Source organism: Bos taurus, chromosome 6, assembly GCF_002263795.3.
Source record: "Bos taurus isolate L1 Dominette 01449 registration number 42190680 breed Hereford chromosome 6, ARS-UCD2.0, whole genome shotgun sequence".
Classification (NCBI taxonomy): Eukaryota; Metazoa; Chordata; class Mammalia; order Artiodactyla; family Bovidae; genus Bos; species Bos taurus.
The window spans coordinates 40,709,600-40,727,542 of record NC_037333.1 but is presented as its reverse complement, the minus strand read 5'-3'; the positions used below and the strand labels follow the sequence as shown (position 1 = coordinate 40,727,542).

The following is a 17,943-nucleotide window of genomic DNA, read 5'->3' as shown; positions in this document are numbered from 1 at the left end:
ACATTTGCTGAAAATTAGCCCTGGAGCACTGGAAAGACTGTAAATGCATCGCCTCCTGCTTGACTGTCCCAAGAGCTCAGTCTCAGTGTGTGAGAAAGGCTGATAACAAATGAGAAAACAGCATGAAAAAAAGCAACAAGTGTGGACTGTGGAAAACAGAGCCTGGCATAGGATTTTAATTTTTAAGGTAGATTTCATATCAAAATGTTTGCAGGGCATTCAAGTTTAAATGAATAAAAAATAAATTTGTCTACAATGGTAAGGATTTGTGTCTTAGCTTCCAGATATGTCAATACAATGCTGTATCTCTTTGCATATATAGATGGGAAAAGGGGCTATGTTCATACAACACCAGTAATTGAACTTGTAGATATTATCCATACTCATCGGTTAACAGAAGTTTATCAAAAATCTTTGTATAAATAGCACAATGAAAGAAGCATGAACCAGGGACAGAGTTAGATGGGAAGAGGAAGGGTACAGCTGGGACTTTTGCAGATGACATCTGAATTGTGAGTCACGATTTTTATTGGGCACATACTATGTAATATCACAAATCTAAGGAGAGACTGAGTTAGTTGTTGAAAGTATTAACTATTCTCATCAAGTAAATATTTCTGCCAGCCTGGCACAGGGCTAAATATTTTAAATATTTTTTCCTCCTGGCTGTAAGGTGGGTATGCATCAGTATTCTCATTTTCCAGATGGAAAAACTGAGACACACAAAGAGGATAAGTCAGTTGTACCAGTCATAAGTTGCAGGGTCTGGATTCAAATCTGAATCTTGGTAAATGCAGCATCTGGGTTGTAAGGCACCCTGTACAGGAACATTAGACTGTTCCTGAGGAAAAAGAAGATGTAACCTGGATAAAGCAAAGATTTCTTGGAAGAGTAGTGCTAGGACTGACCCCTGGAAGATGGATAGAGGGCAGGATTCCAGGAGATGATGGTAGGAAACTTTTTGTGGAGAGATGAGCACATCAAAGACGATTTGCTCTCACGTCTCCCTCTGATTCTCTGATGGTTTAGAATCATGGCAGTTTGATCTTGCTGATTCTTCTGGACTTTTGTTGTACTGGATGTCATTTCAGCACTCCAGTCCAGAGGTTGAAAAGTACACCTACTCTATTCCATGTATTCTAGGATAATATATGATGCATTCAGATCCATGGTTGAAGCAACTGAGAAATGATTTTGACCTGGTTCTGACTGTGACAAGAACCAAAGCCAGTGTAAATATAATATTGTTGTCCTAAGTAGCCTTTTTTATTTCCTAATCACCATTGATGAAATTTTAATACCCCAGATATGTTGTATATTTGTTTATATACCATACATGTATCTTTGCTTTACACATAAAAAGGATAAATCTTTTCACTGTGAACCAGTTTTCTTTCCGTTGGGACTGTGTACAGACAGCCCCAGTGACAGTGATGCACTTACGTTATGCCACATTCTCTATTTTCCTCTGTTGTAAAAGGAAAATGGAGAATTGTGGAAACACTTTGGAACCAAACTAGCTTCTAAGATAAGTTACCCAACCTGACTGCATGCAAATTTATTCTGTTAAATAAATGGTGATAATAATATATACCTCAGGAAGTCCTATGAACAGATAACCTAGACGCAAAGACATAATAGGAACTTAGAGAATATGACTTTCTTCTGTTTTTGTGGTGTAGTTTCTTTCAAACTCAGCCTTTATAGTTTGTTTTTCATCTTCCCATTTGCTCCCTTGTCTGAGAAGATACAAGGAAGGAGGCAGAGTAACCACAGAAAAGATTGAATACACGGTAAAATAGCAATACATCGTGTTGGGAAAACTTATGGAAGGGGTATACTGCCTGGGTTGTCTAATGAGTCAGCATCCTCTATCCTTTGTCTACATGAATAAAGGAAATACCCAAGTCTTTATCATGGGGGTAGATGCCAACCAGAAGTGGACTCTCACTTTTATCAGTCCTGGGTGGAAGAGATCTTCAATGCCCAGTGGAGGAGAAGAGGACAGTATTTGGAGAGACTCTAGGATCAGGCTAACTCTACTATTTATGCTCTGACCTAGACAAGTATTTAACCCATCTGAGCTGTTTCCTCATCTGTATACTGGATTTAAAACAAACATACATTAGAGGCTTATTTTGAAAATTAAATCAATGTCTGTATAAATGTCTAGCGCATTGTATCCAATGTAAGTTACTCTTTAAGAAGCTTTATTCTCTGAAATGTCACAGAGTACAATTATTCCATACACAGATCAGATCAGATCAGATCAGTTGCTCAGTCATGTCCGACTCTTTGTGACCCCATGAATCGCAGCATGCCAGGCCTCCCTGTCCATCACCAACTTCCGGAGTTCACTGAGACTCATGTCCATCGAGTCAGTGATGCCATCCAGTCATCTCATCCTCTGTCGTCCCCTTCTCCTCCTGCCCCCAATCCCTCCCAGCATCAGAGTCTTTTCCAATGAGTCAACTCTTCACATGAGGTGGCCAAAGTACTGGAGTTTCAGCTTTAGCATCATTCAAAACATGCATACTTTGCATAGCAGAAAATGTGAGGGTATAATAACTTATATTTTGGGAGTATTTGATAATTGTGAAACATTTTCACATTCCTATTCTGCAAGACCACTGGTGAAATAGGTAGGAATGACATTATTATCTGTGTGTGTGTGTGTGTTAGTCGCTCAGTTGTATCTGACTCTGTGACCCCATAAACTGTAGCCCACTAGGCTCCTCTGTTCCCGTTATTATCCATACAAGAATACTGGAATGGGTAGCCATTCCCTTCTCCAGGGAATCTTCCCCACCCAGGGATCAAACCTGGGTCTACCTACATAGCAGGCAGATTGTTTCCTGCTGAGCCACTAGGGAAGCCCATTATTATCCTTATTTTATATAAAAGTCAGAAAACTCAGATATCACATGACCAACCCAAGGTCACATAGCAATAGATTGTATAGCTGGAATTCAAATCCAATTTCTCTGATTCTAAATACAGCTCAACTCCACATTTGCTTAATATTGCTTATAAATCCTTACTTTTCAAGCATAACATCTACTGAATTTTTAAGGTTCTTAAAAATATGTAAGTAGGATTCATTTTGTTTCAATTTTGTTAACTTTCCATTGGTAAAGTTTAAATTTTGTGCATTTTATTTTGCTGTACCTAACTTTCATTGAGATCTCTGCTGCTGCTGCTGCTAAGTCGCTTCAGTTATGTCCGACTCTGTGCGACCCCATAGACGGCAGCCCACCAGGCTCCCCTGTCCCTGGGATTCTCCAGGCAAAAATACTGGAGTGGGTTGCTGAGATCTCTTTAGGTCTTTGAATAATGCTTGAAATTCCGTTTAATTCTGCATTGAACAAAGGATTGAAGAAAATGGTTTTTTTTTTTTTTCTATCAGCTAAAGGTGGTAGGCTGCAGTCCATGGGGTTGCTAACAGTCGGACACGACTGAGCGACTTCACTTTCACTTTTCACTTTCCTGCATTGGAGAAAGAAATGGCAACCCACTCCAGTGTTCTTGACTGGAGAATCCCAGGGACAGGGGAGCCTGGTGGGCTGCCGTTTATGGGGTCGCACAGAGTTGGACATGACTGAAGTGACTTAGCAGCAGTAGCAGCAATGTGGAAAGATTGAAAATTTTAGCCTTTTTGGCAGGTACTTGGAAGGAATACTGAAAGAAACTTTTATAATAATACAAAGTTTTGCACACAAGATGCAATATTGGGCAATAGTGATAAAATTGATTTTTTTTGTTTTTATAACTTCAGTTATTAGATGAAGCCTACCTCTAGCCATTTTTCTGCAAATACCATTTTAAAATAATTTTACTTTAAAGGATAATGCTAATAGGAATATAACCAGTAATTATATAGAGTGTCTTCATTTTTATGCCTGGATTTCTGCAAATAATAGACTTTTAGCTTTTTGATAGCATTCAGAGCTTATTTTAAATCTGCATATTAATTCTCTGGATTATTTTGATGGTAAAAAACCTCAGAAAGAGGGGATGCAGATCAGAATACTAAATTACAAAAGCACAACCCCGCCTTCCATATTGGATTCGGCACTTTAATAAGAACAGCAGCTAAGTACAAAACTTCCCAGAAATAGTTAGAGCACTAAAAGAAAAAAAGGGCAATGATTCTTTATGAGTCCATAATCTCTAGCAGACAGTTAGTCTACTTAAGATAACTCTCCCATTATTCACAAGTCTTTGAGGGCACCACAATATAGGTTCCTTTATTAATAGCTCCCCTGTCATCCATTATTTAGGCTTCACTCCATATTAAATCACCAATGTGTCAGTCTCCTAAAGCAACACACCTCAGAGTTTTTAAATAACCACTTGACAGGAAGTTGTCAGAGGAAGAGCTCCTTTCAACTAGTTCAGCATTTGAGCATGAGCACTGCTCCATTTAGAGATAAAAACATAAAATAGATGAAACATTAATTATTAAAGTTTGTTTAATTAGAAAAATCTCGTGCTTAAAATTTGATTTACAAATGATGGGATTGCATTTATTTGGTGGAAAATTCAATTCAATTAGTTATCATGAACCTAAATATGATTTAGAGAAATTTTGTCAAATATCTGCTATATTCTCAACACTGTATAAAATACTGATGGAGATATAAAGGAAATACACACATTTCTTCCTTTCAAAATCTTATACTCCTATTGAGGAGCTACATATATATATATATATATATATATATATCCTAGAGAATAATTTTAAAAGTCTTCTAAGTAACAAGATAGGTGCTAAGGATTTGCATTATTAAAAGATAATTTAAAATAATGCATTCAATATGCATGGTAATTGGAGAAGGTATTAGAAAGAGATCCCACAAGAAAGAAGATAAGCAGAAGAGAAGAAGGAGACTGTCAAGGACCAGAAAAAGATAAGAATCAAAGCACAAGACCAGAGGCTGAGCAAGGCATGAACATGGGGCAGAAAGTCGGGGGAAGACTCCAAGGAAACGTGGTTTGATATGAAAGTAAAAGAACCAGATAGGAGAAGAGATTATTTTGTAACTATCTTGGAAAGACCCTATAGGTAATGGAAATTACTGTATGTACTCAAAACTGAGGGACTAACTAGTCTGGTGGCATTAAGTCTATGGCTAAAAATCATGAGAAGAAAGAAGGGAATCTGAGAAGCTGTAATAAATCAGAAATTTGAAGAAGTCTAGGGATCCAGAATGGAGGACACAATAAGAATAATAAAGGAGGATGCAATTCATGAATTGCATGTTTTTATGATCTATTTTAATTGATAGGAAGTAAATACAGTTTTTAAAAATGAAAATAGCTAACATTGAAATAGTCTCTTCCCCCAAACACTTCCTGTCATATAGTTACTTAGGAGTTACATTTCTTTAGGAAAATGTTACAGTGATGATTTAATGCGAAACGAGGCAGAAAATAATGAACAACACCAGAGATATTAACAAAGGGACATATATTTTTTTGATGTCACCACTGCCTGGGAAGTTAGCCTAGTTTAGAAATTCGCCCCAAATTGCTATCTGTGGGCTTCCTAGGTGGCGCTAGTGGTAAAGAACATGCCTGGCAATGCAGGAGACATAAGATATGCAGGTTTCATCCCTGAGTCAGGAAGATCCCCTGCAGGAGGGCATGGCAACCCACTCCAGTATTCTTGCCTGGAGAATCCCATAGACAGTGTAGCCTGGTGGGCTATTGTCCATAGGATTGCAAAGAATTGGACACAACTGAAGTGACTCAGCACGCTCGCACACAAATTACTCTCTAGGATGTTAACTAGCCAAAGATTACTTGATGATTTGTGATTTCTTACTATAGGTCTGTATGTATCTTCCCTGATAGCTCAGTTGGTAAAGAATATGCCTGCAATGCAGGAGACTCTGCATTGCAATTTCTGGGTCAGGAAGATTCCCGGAAAAGGGATAGGCTACCCATTTCAGTATTCTTGGGCTTCCCTGGTGACTCAGCTGGTAAAGAATCCACCTGTAATACAGGAGATCTGGGTTCGATTCCTGAGTTGGGAAGATCCCCTGGTGAAAGGAAAGGCTACCCACTCCAGTCTTCTGGCCTGGAGAATTACATAGACTGTACAGTCAATGGGATCACAAAGAGTTGGAACAGAACTGAGTGCCTTTCACTTTCACTTCCCTTTCAGGTCTATATATTTTTGCTGTTGTTCAGTCGCTAAGTCATGTCTGACTCTTTGTGACACCATGGACTGTAGCATGCTAGGCTTCCCTGTCCTTCACTATTTCCCAGAGTGTGCTCTGTGTATATATTAATTTTTTAGCATACTAATAATGAATATTTATTTGGGAAAAATTAACAAAGTTTCAAAAGAAATGAGAAATCCTGAAATCCCACCATCCATGAATAGTGTTAGCATTTTGAAGTATTTTGTTCTTCTAGATCCTCAATTTTATTACTTGTTATAAAGAAGTATTTCTTTATAACATTTCTAAGGGTTTCATAAGCATTTCTAAGGGTAATCTTCCTCCTACCATCACTCCCTCCCCTGGCTTATTTTTAACTCTTGTTTTCTCTTTGCATTTTTTTATTTTTAAATACACTTATTCCAACACATCATAACCTCTAAAAATAAAATCATAACATTTCAGTTAGTTCCACAGTATAAAAACATAGAGAATTCCCTACTTTCTACAACAATTCAAGAGATGCTTATAGACACAGCCACACAATCTGGCTAACCAGGAATATGTCTAATTTCCAGAGTCTGGGAAAGCAAGTGTTGTCTGAGAAAGAGTCACTCAGGTTGCAATGGGCTGCTAAAAACCATGCCCACTTGACATGTTTAGGAGATAAATGGGAAATGTAGCAACAACAAAATGAACCAGGTCAAAAGGAACAGTGAGTACAATATTAAAGTGCAGAGCTGAACAGCACTGGAAGGAACCCAGAATGGTTAAGGGTGCAGCTTTCCCAGATGGATAGCCCTCAATCTGACTTACCAACTGTGTCATGAGGGTGAGCATGTTACTTAGCCTCTCTAAGGATCAGTTTTCTCTTCTCTAAAATGTAAATAAAAACATAGACTTCAGAAATTTGTTTTCAAGAGTAAATCAGATAATTTATATAAAGTACCTGTCACAACATCGTCCTTCATTTATATCAGAACAGTAGTGCCATGTTAATGCATGACAACCCTTAAAACAATAAAGCAACAGAGATTCTGAGAACATAAGAGACTTGCTCAAGGTCACGTAATGCATCCGTGCAAAAATGAGACTTGAATCAAGGCCTGGTTCTCAGTCCAGGATCCTCCCAGTTTAGCAAGAAACCATTCCATTCCCAGTAGATGGATTTTGCAGGAAAACAGTCAATCTCCTTATGCCATTCCCCCAAATCAATGAACTATGAGTATCTAACTCCCAACCAGGACCCCTCTCTATAATGTACTCAAAACTATTTAAAGGAGAAATAAACAAACAAACCACTTCTCAACACACTCTGTTTGACTCTTGGGAGGGGTCACAGCTACTTTGTCTGACTAATTGGAACTCAAATCTTTTCATTATCACAGTATTCAGAAATAATTTATTATCCTGACATTACATAAAAGAAGTAAGTGCAAAACAAACATTCAAACTGCTGTTTTAAAATATGTCAGTGGAATGGATCAGAGCTCCCATTCTTTACTTTTTATCACAATGACCTGTGTGGTTCCTGTTCCTGAGTGAAGCTTATCTAGATGCCACAGGAAGCAAAGGTTATCATCTTTAATACAATGGAAAAGGGCAAATGAATGTTAACATTTAATTAAAGACACAGGAAAAGAATGGCAAAGTGTATGTCGACAGTGGAGAGAAGGGTGTATTGGTGCTTTAAGAAAGTTGGGTGAGCACAAAAGGGCAAAATATATATATAAACAGTTGAATGATCGGCTCTTGGTGTCAGGGAAGTTGTATTACAGCTATTTGTCCTCAGGAGAGAGCACACGGTGGAAGGGGCCATTCAGTGCAGCGGTAACTGGAAAGACTCTGATGTCAGATCCAGCTGGCCTTGAGAAGCAGCTCAGGGACTGGTCATCACCTGTGTTTGGGAAACAGATTGCCTGGCTTCAAACACAGCTATGTACAGTTTACTAAAAGCATGCCTTCAGACAAGTCACTGGGCCCCTGTATCTTTCCTTCGGTAAAAGGGGAATTATGCTAGTAACTATTCATGTAGTAGTTAGGAAGATGGAGCAAAGGAGTTACTATTTGTGAAACATATGGTAAGTGTTGTTTACGTATTTGTTAACTACAGTCCTGCCTCCCAGAGGAACCACTTACTTGCTACACTCTTAATAGAAGTTACTTAGCCTCTTAAGCCTTGGGCTCCTTATCTGAGAAATGGGTCTAAACATGGAACTGCTTTACAAAATTGTGAAAGTTGAATGGGATGATGCATGCAAAGCATTTAGCAGTTACATAATTCATATCTTGGTATTTACTTCATCAACCAGACCAGAAGCTCCTGAAGTAAACGCTCTGTCTTGTTCTCTGGGTCCGCCTCTGGACTTTCTGTATTAATGTGTGTAAAAGAGCAAAAAGATAGAAAGACACTGATAAAATACTCTATGTACATGTAGCACAGAGTCATTCATGCTCAAACTTAGGACGTGTCCTCAGAAAAGAATCACATCAGATCAGATCAGTCACTCAGTCGTGTCTGACTCTTTGCGACCCCATGGATCGCAGCACGCCAGGCCTCCCTGTCCATCACCAACTCCTGGAGTTCACTGAGACTCATGTCCATCGAGTCAGTGATGCCATCCAGCCATCTCATCCTCTGTCATCCCCTTCTCCTCCTGCCCCCAATCCCTCCCAGCATCAGAGTCTTTTCCAGTGAGTCAACTCTTCGCATGAGGTGGCCAAAGTACTGGAGTTTCACATGGACATCTGCTAAGATGTACAAAATATGACAAATTAGACTCAGAAAACTGTGAAAAAATGAAGTTCAATTTAGTAGTTACCAACACAGTAATATTCTCTTTGCATCCTTGACAGATAGTCATTAGCCTTTCATTGAAACTTCCAACAATCCACAATTAAGTCTTTCTTGGAGTAAATATATTCTTTTTTCTCTTATATTCCAGTGGAACTTTTAAGAATAGATGTCACATTAAGTAGGTCACTTTTAAAATAGGTAATACTACTAAAAATCCCACTTACTGTGGTTGTTCTTGAGCCTGTCTCCATTACTGAATGGCAAGTCAGTAATAGGTAAAAAATCACTAACTTACTCATATTTGTATCTCCCAATTCCACGTGAAGTATATCTATGCTCCTAGTAGATGCTCGGTAAGTATTTATTGAGCAAATGAATTAAATGATTAACGATCTCCTAAATGATAAGGTACATTTCCTTCCTGAGAATATAGCTTATTTTAAATAAAACATCCCCTCCCTTCAATCTTTCCTTCTATTTACATATAAATTATTATATCTTAAATTTTAAAATCTAAAGAGGTCAGTTTTCATTTCCTGGCTCGGAGTTGAACTTAGATTGTTTTTAAATAGTTGACATTTTAATTTAATGAACCTCTAAAGAAAGTAAAAATTGTATAGTCATTTTACATAGTGGGAATCCACAACCAATCTTCAGCAAGCCTGGTCTTAAGGCTGGGACTGCTTGACTAAATTAATATCACATTACTTCCACTGCCCCATTCTGCAAGCCCTTTACAATTTACAGAGCTCTTTCTGGGCTGTGCTGCATGGCTTGTAGGATTTTAGTTCCCTGACCAGAGATCCAGAAATTGAACCCAGGCCATGACAATGAAAGCACCAAGTCCTAACCACCGGACAGAGAATTACTTACAAAGCTCCTTTAAGTTACAAAAGACAGAGCTTTTTGGTCATTAAATATTTATTGTAAGAATAAGCATCATGTTGTCATGTTTTATAGAGAGAAACAAAGGCTCAAAGAGGCTCAGGGACACCCTGCATCAGGAGAATGATAAAGTTGAAAGAGAATCCAGGTCCTCAGATTCAATTCACTTCTTTTTTTCTTTCCAGTGGACCACTAAGAAAAGGTACATAAAAATGGAGATACTTTAAAAAATGCGAAGAATGAAATGTATCCCAACCAAGTGAGTGGTGATAGTCAGAGTCAAAAGGATTTCTTATGGTCTCCTCTTATCAAACAGGATGAGCACAAAGCAAGTTTCCCCTTCACTTAATTCATGAGAAAAATAACATCTTCCTCTATCTAGCGGGTGTTAGGGGTGAAGAATAGGAAAAAGAGAACCAGATATTGCAGGAAATTGAACTTTGGATAATTTTTCCTACCAAAAACTGAGATCTATCTTAGAAAATTTACATTAGTACACCATTTTTCATCTCCTACTATCTTCATCTCACTTGCATTATTAAAATATAGAAAAATTCTTTTGGAAATTCAGAAGGATGATATATGAGGTTGATTCGTGGATAGACTATCTGACATAAGGTTCTTAGGAGGAGGCATGATTACTTACCTTTCTTCCCTGTAGAAGTAGGGCCCACTCCCCACAGAGTGAGAGCCAGCAAGGGTGTGGACAGGGCAGCAGTCTGCCTTGCAGAGGCAGGAGCTCTCGGGCTGGTACTCAGGTTCAGCAAGCTGGAGAAGTGTGTCTACCCAGGCAGAAAAAAAATCATAACATTCTTAATGAGGCATTGCAACTTGGCTGTTCTCAGTTGGAATCACAGTAGAGTAAGCTGAAGTTGTCTTGTAAATGGTGAATAATTAGCAACTCCAAAGAGAAAAATAAAAATGATGATTATAGCTCTTTCTTCGATTCTTGGAATGATCCCACTTAGCGCGATGGTCCTCTTTCCTGCCAACAGTCCAGTCAGAACCCACTTTCATAAGACTCATGGGTAATAGGATTTTGAGAGGTTTATTATGAATCTATTCCAGCCACGCCCTTATCCACAGGGCTAAGGAGACCTGACCACTTGTACTCCATGTTCTGCCCTTTTATTCCACATTCTATGTACCCAGGGTCCCAGCATCTCTTACCCAAGTGGCTCAAGTCAGCTTTCAGGGCCTGCAGTAACCACTTTACCAAGTCTAACTTCTGAATGATGGACTGTACACAAGTATGTGTAATTCTAGCCTGGAAGAATAGCCAAGTGTTGTTTGTGGAGGGTATGGAGTGAACTTGTACATACTACCCGGAGTGTCCCTACCTAAGCATACAAGGCTCCTTATTGCGCAGAATTGAGAAAGCAGTGAGAACAGAGTATAGGTCATCCTCCGAGAGCTTCAGTGTGCCTTCTTGTCATGGTTCACAAAGGTAAAGAGGGGGCCCAGCAGCTTCTTGAGTTGTTGGCCTTTTGTTTTCTATTTAGTGACGTAGCAGCAGGGCACTTACTTGGCTCACTATATTTATCAGCAAATGCATAGAAATCTATTAAAATCCTGGAGCATGAACGAATATGATAGAAGCAGCAATGTAAACCAGTGGGAAGAGCAGCGGTTGAGTGAGACATATCTAGCACCAGACCCTGACCTGACACTTCTTAGATTTGGGAACTTGTACAAAGAACTGAACCTCTCTAAAATCATGCCTCCAAAATAAGGCTTAAATTCTTACCTGCCTTGCAGAATTATAGTGGAAGGGTATAGATGTGAGTAACATGCACATAAGGCAAGGGAGAAAGGGAGTGATACACCCAACTGAATGCAGAGTTCCAGAAAGTAGCAAGGAGAAATCAGAAAGCCTTCTTAAGTGAACAATGCAAAGACACAGAGGAAAACAATAGAGCGGGAAAGACTAGAGACTCTTCAGGAAAGTTGGAGATACCAAGAAACATTTCATGCAAGGCTGGGCATACTAAAGAACAGAAACGGTAAAGGCCTAAGAGAAGCAGGGGAGATTAAGAAGAGGTGGCAAGAATACACAGAATAACTATAAAAGAAAGGTCTTAATGAATTGGATAACCATGATGGTGTGGTCACTCACCTAGAGCCAGACATTCTGGAGTATGAAGCCATGTGGGCTTTAGAAGCATTACTACAAACAAAGCTAATGGAGGTGATGTAATTCCAGCTGAGCTATTTAAAATCCTAAAAGATCATGCTGTTAAAGTGCTGCACTCAATATGTCAGCAAATTTGGAAAACTCAGAAGTGGCCACAGGACTGGAAAAGGTTAGTTTTCATTTCAATCAAAAAGAAGGCAATGCCAAAGAATGTTCCAAGTACCCTACAGTTGTGTTCATTTCACATGCTAGCAAGGTAATACTCAAAATCCTTCAAACTAGGTTTCAACAATGTGTGAACCAAGAACTTCCAGATGCACAAGCTGAATTCCTAAGAGTCAGAGGAACCAGAGATCAAACTGCCGTTTGTTGGATCATAGAGAAGGCAAAGGAAGTTCCAGAAAAACATCTATTTCTGCTTCCTTGATTATGGTAAAGCTTTTGAATGGGTGGATCACAATAAACTGGAAAATTCTTAAAGAGATGGGAGGACCAGACTACCTTACCTGTCTCCTGAGAAACCTGTATGCAGTTCAAGAAGCAATAGTTAGAACCAGACATGGAACATCTGAGTGGTTCAAAATTGGGAAAGAAGTACAAGGCTGCTTATCTAACTTCTATGCAGAGAACACCATGTGAAATATCAGACTGGATGAATCACAAGCTGAAATCAGGATTGCCTGGGAAAATATCAACAACCTCAGATACACAGATAATATTACTCTAATGGCAGAATAGAAAGCAAAAAGGAACCAAAGAGCCTCTTGATGAGAGTGAAAGAGGAGAATGAAAAAGCTGGTTTGAAACTCAACATTGAAAAAAAACTCAGATCATGGCATTTGGTCCCATCACTTCATGGCAAATAGAAGGGATAAAGTGCAAGCAATGAGATTTTCTTTTCTTGGGCTCCAAAATTACTGTGGACAGTGACTGCAGCCATGAAATAAAAAGATGTCTTCTCCTTGGAAGGAAAGCTATGACAAATCTAGACAACATATTAAAAAGCAGAGACATCACTTAGATGACAAAGGTCTGTATAGTCAAAGCTATGGTTTTTCCAATAGTCATGTATGGATGACTGAGTGCCAAAGAATTGATGCTATCGAATTGTGGTGCTGGAGAAGACTCTTGAGAGTCCCTTGGACAGCAAGAAGGTTCAAACTGGTCAATCCTAAAGGAAACTAACCATATCTACTCATTGGAAGGACTGATGCTGAAACTGAAGCTCCAATACTTTGGCCATCTGATGCAAAGAGCCAACTCATTGGAAAATATCCTGATGCTGGGAAAGATTAAAGGCAAAATAAGAGGGCGGCAGAGTGTGAGATGGTTATATAGCATCACTGACTCAATGGATGTGAATCTGTGCAAACTTCAGGAGATAGTGGAGGACAGAGGAGCCTGGTGTGTCACAGTCCTTGGGGTTGCAGAGAGTCAGACACAACTGAGCAACTTAACCACAACAGCAATAACGTGCACTGAGATACTTCACCCACACAGTAGGCATTTTATAAAGGTAGTTATTTTACCAATGTTCAGGGTGATGAGGAAGCATTAATAGAAGTTACAACATAGAAATGAACCTAGGATGAAGTGGCGACTATTGACCTCAGAAAGGTCAAGATTAATTGGAAGGTGACATCCACTGAATGTCTAACAGAGGAGATATTTCTGTTTTGAGAAAACTAATTTGCTTAATTTCTTAATGCAACTAAAAAGCAGTTGGAGAAGGCAATGACACCCCACTCCAGTACTCTTGCCTGGAAAATCCCATGGACGGAGGAGCCTGGTAGGCTCCAGTCCATGGGGTCACTAAGAGTTGGGCACAACTGAGCGACTTCACTTTCACTTTTCGCTTTCATGCATTGGAGAAGGAAATGGCAACCCACTCCAGTATTCTTGCCTGGAGAATCCCAGGGACAGAGGAGCCTAGTGGGCTGCCGTCTATGGGGTCTCACAGAGATGGACACGACTGAAGAGACTTAGCAGTAGCAAAAAGCAGTTTCCTCTTTTTAAAAAGACTATAATAAATGAGCAGTAGATGCTCACAATTCACAATATTGGGCAACTGTATAATTAATGAAATTTTGTGAGCACTTAGGAGTCCTGTAGATGCCACTTCTGAACCTTTCCTGACTTTTAATCATGTTTTAGTTCTCATTTTCATATTTTTCTCTTTCGTTATCCTTCACTGTCCTTTTAACATGAAGGTTTTCAAAGCCCGTCAACCTCTGTTCCACAATAATTAAAAGATTTGAGTTAGCTTTATACTGCATTAGTGCCTCAACTTAAAAGCACTTGGTCAATAACAGATAATTGCTAAGACAGAGGGTTGCACAAAGAATTGTGCAACCTCATATTGGATACTGTTGCATCAGCATCTGCAATCTTCAATAAATCCTCAAAGTACATTCTCTAGTAAAATGATGTTATGTAACAGAAGTTTGTAGGAGAAGAGTATGTGGAAAAACCCAGATTTGGAATGAGAAAGATCTAACATGTGGAGAAGGCGATGGCACCCCACTCCAGTACCCTTGCCTGGAAAATCCCATGGATGGAGGAGCCTGGTAGGCTGCAGTCCACGGGGTCGCTAAGAGTCAGACACGACTGAGTGACTTCACTTTCACTTTTCACTTTCATGCATTGGAGAAGGAAATGGCAATCCACTCTAGTGTTCTTGCCTGGAGAATCCCAGGGATGGGGGAGCCTGGTGGGCTTCCATCTATGGGGTCGCACAGAGTCGGACATGACTGAAGTGACTTAGCAGCAGCAACATATTGTGTATGAGCCCTTCTCTCACTAGTGATCTTAGACAAGTTGCTTAACCACTTTTTAACTCAGTTTCCTCTTTTGTAAAGTGGGCACATAGATGTGTTGTGAAGATTAATTTTTTTAAATGTTTATAAAGTGCTAAACATCATATCTGGAACAGTGAGAAAGCCCTCAATATGGTTACCCTGAATAAATAAGCATTCATATATCCCCAAATATTCTGCAATTCCACTTGCCTGTATTTTTTTTATGTATAATTGATTCACAATGTCATGATAGTTTTGAGTGCATAGCAAAGTGATTCAATTCATATATATATGAATATTATATATATATATATATAATTAAACACGTGCTAAGTTGCTTCAGTTGTGTCTGACTCTTTGTGACCCCATGGTCTATAGCCCACTTGGCTCCTCTGTCTGTGGGATTCTCCAGGCAAAACTACTGGAGTGGGTTCCCATTTCCTTCTCCAGGGGATCTTTCCAAGTTAGGTATCCAAGTCAACCTGCATCTCTTATGTATCCTGCATCTCTTATGTATCCTGCATTGGCAAGTGAGTTCTTTACAACTTGGGCCACCTGGGAAGCCCATATATATATTCAATATATATATATATATATATATATATGTATATCTGTACTTTTTATGTATATTATATTTGTAATTATAATATGTAATTATATATATTATAATTATATATAATACATATATGTGTTTTCAATATATATATATGTATATATGTACTTTTATGTACTATATATATGCATATGTATATATGTACTTTTCAGATTATTTTTATTTTCCCTTATGAATTATAAAACATTGAATATAGTCCCCCATGCTATACAGTAGGTCCTTGTTGTTTATTTATTTTATGTATAGTAGTGTATATATGTTAATCCCATCCTCCTAATTTATCCCCCCTCACCTCTTTCCACTTGGTAACCATAAGTTTGTCTTCCATGTTTGTGGGTCGATGTTTGTTTTGTAAATAAGATCTTTAGTTTTTTGTTTTTTTTTCAAATTCCACATATGTGTAATATCATATGATACTTGTCTTTGTCTAATCTACCTTAGTAAGTTAATCCCTAGTTCCCTCCATGTTGCTGCAAATGGCATTATTTCATTATTCTTATGGGTGAATCATGTTTCATTGTATATACATACGACCTCTTCTTTATGTGTTCATCTGTCAATGAGCATTTAGGTTGTTTCCATGTCCTGGCTAATGTAAATAGTGCTGCAATGAAGATTGGGGTGCATGCAACCTTTCTAATGATAGTTTCCTTTGGATATATGCCCAGGAGTGGGGTTGCTGGCTCATATGTTAGCTATATTTTTAGTTTTTTTTAAGGAACCTCCGTACTGTTCTCCACAGTGGCTGTATCAATTTATTGATTTTACATATCAGTTTACATTTCCAGCAACCCTCTTTCCAATTCAAGAGTGCTCCCTTTTCTCTATACCCTCTCTAACATTTATTACTTACACTTTTTGTTGGTGGCCATTCTGACTGGAGTGAATTGATGCCTCACTGTGGTTTTAATTAATATTTGTCTAATAATTAGCAATTTTGAGAATTTTTTCTGATTAAGTTTGAGCTCTATGTTCTCATCAATTGTGGATAGAAAGGAGTGTTCATAATAGAAGTGGCTATTCCAGTTAAAGCCCTCAGTGATTAATTCCTTCTGTTAACCACATGAGTGGGACTCTGAGGGAGGTTGAAGAAACTTGCCAACCTGAAGTTAGTTTGAAAAGTAAGGACAACATTATTGGACAATTTTACTCTTGGAATGCTAAATGTCTCTTTTATGCAGTAATTTGACCTTAATATGCTTACTTGCCCACTTTCCTGGTGGATCAGATGGTAAAGAATCTTTCTGCAATGCAAGAAATGCGGGTTTGATCCCTCAGTCAGAAGGATCCCCTGGAGAAGGAAATGGCAACCCACTCCAGTATTCTTGCCAGGGAAATCCCATGGACAGAGGAGCCTGGAGGTCTACCATCCATGGGGTCACAAAAAGTCAAACACAACACGACTGAATGATTTTCCCATGCTTACTTGGATTTTCTGGAGAAAAGAAAAAGTATATATATATATATATATATATATATATATATGTATGTGTGTGTGTGTGTGTGTGTATATATATATATATATATATATATATATGAAAGTAAATTAAAATACTATTTTGATGATGATATATGTTAATCACTCAGTTCTATCTGACTCTTTGCAGCACCATGGACTGTAGCCTGCCAGGCTCCTCTGTTCATGGAATTCTCCAGGCAAGAATACTGGAATGGGTTGCCAATTCTTTCTCCAGGGTATCTTCCCAACCCAGGGATCAAACCTGGGTTTCCCACACTGCAGGCAGATTCTTAACCTGTGAGCCACCAGGGAAGCATGCAAGTATTCATGCTAAGTTGCTTTAGTCATGTCTGACTCTTTGCAACCTTACGGACTCTTTGTGACCCTATGGACTGTAGCCCGCCAGGCTCCTCTCTCCATGTGATTCTCCAGGCAAGAGTACTAGAATGGGTAGCCATATACATATGAGGCACACACACACACACACACACACACACACACACACATATATTTATGTATACATATATAGGAGAGAGAGGTCTCTGTAGAGTTCCATATATCATTTTTAATACTTCTTTTAAAAATGTCTTACAAGAGTATCTTGACTTTTTCATTGAAGTTGTTGAAATTGTGATTTCTCACTCTAATATTTGGAGCAATATATTTATAACTATGTTTTCTTTACTTACTAGTGAAACGCAAGCATATTTGTGCTCCTGGGATGATGATTCTAACCGAATCCAAAGCTATTCTTGGAACAATAAATAATAAATAACTTTAATAAAAATGTTTAGAAAAATATAGTTTGCTATATTTTTTGCTATAGGTTTTTTGTTTCTAACTGATAGGATACTCACAGTTCAATATATATTTATGGAATATTTATTAAACAATTAGTATATACCAGACATTTGGATCAATGTTCTATTGAACCTTTCTATGACTTCTGTTCCATGACTGCTGTTTAATATGTAAGTTCAACAAACACAGATAGGTTGCATATCAACAGAAACTAAACTAGTATCAGAATTAGATTCAATGCCATTTACTAACTCTGAGACCTTGGTCTGTTTGTAAATTCTCTAAATCA

At 38.4% G+C, this 17,943-nt stretch overlaps 1 protein-coding gene across 3 annotated transcripts in view; it reads left to right on the top strand.

Annotated features, from left to right (window-relative positions):
- Positions 1 to 17,943, top strand: part of KCNIP4 (potassium voltage-gated channel interacting protein 4) — a 1,326,525-nt gene that overhangs the window by 849,013 nt on the left and 459,569 nt on the right. The window lies entirely within an intron of this gene.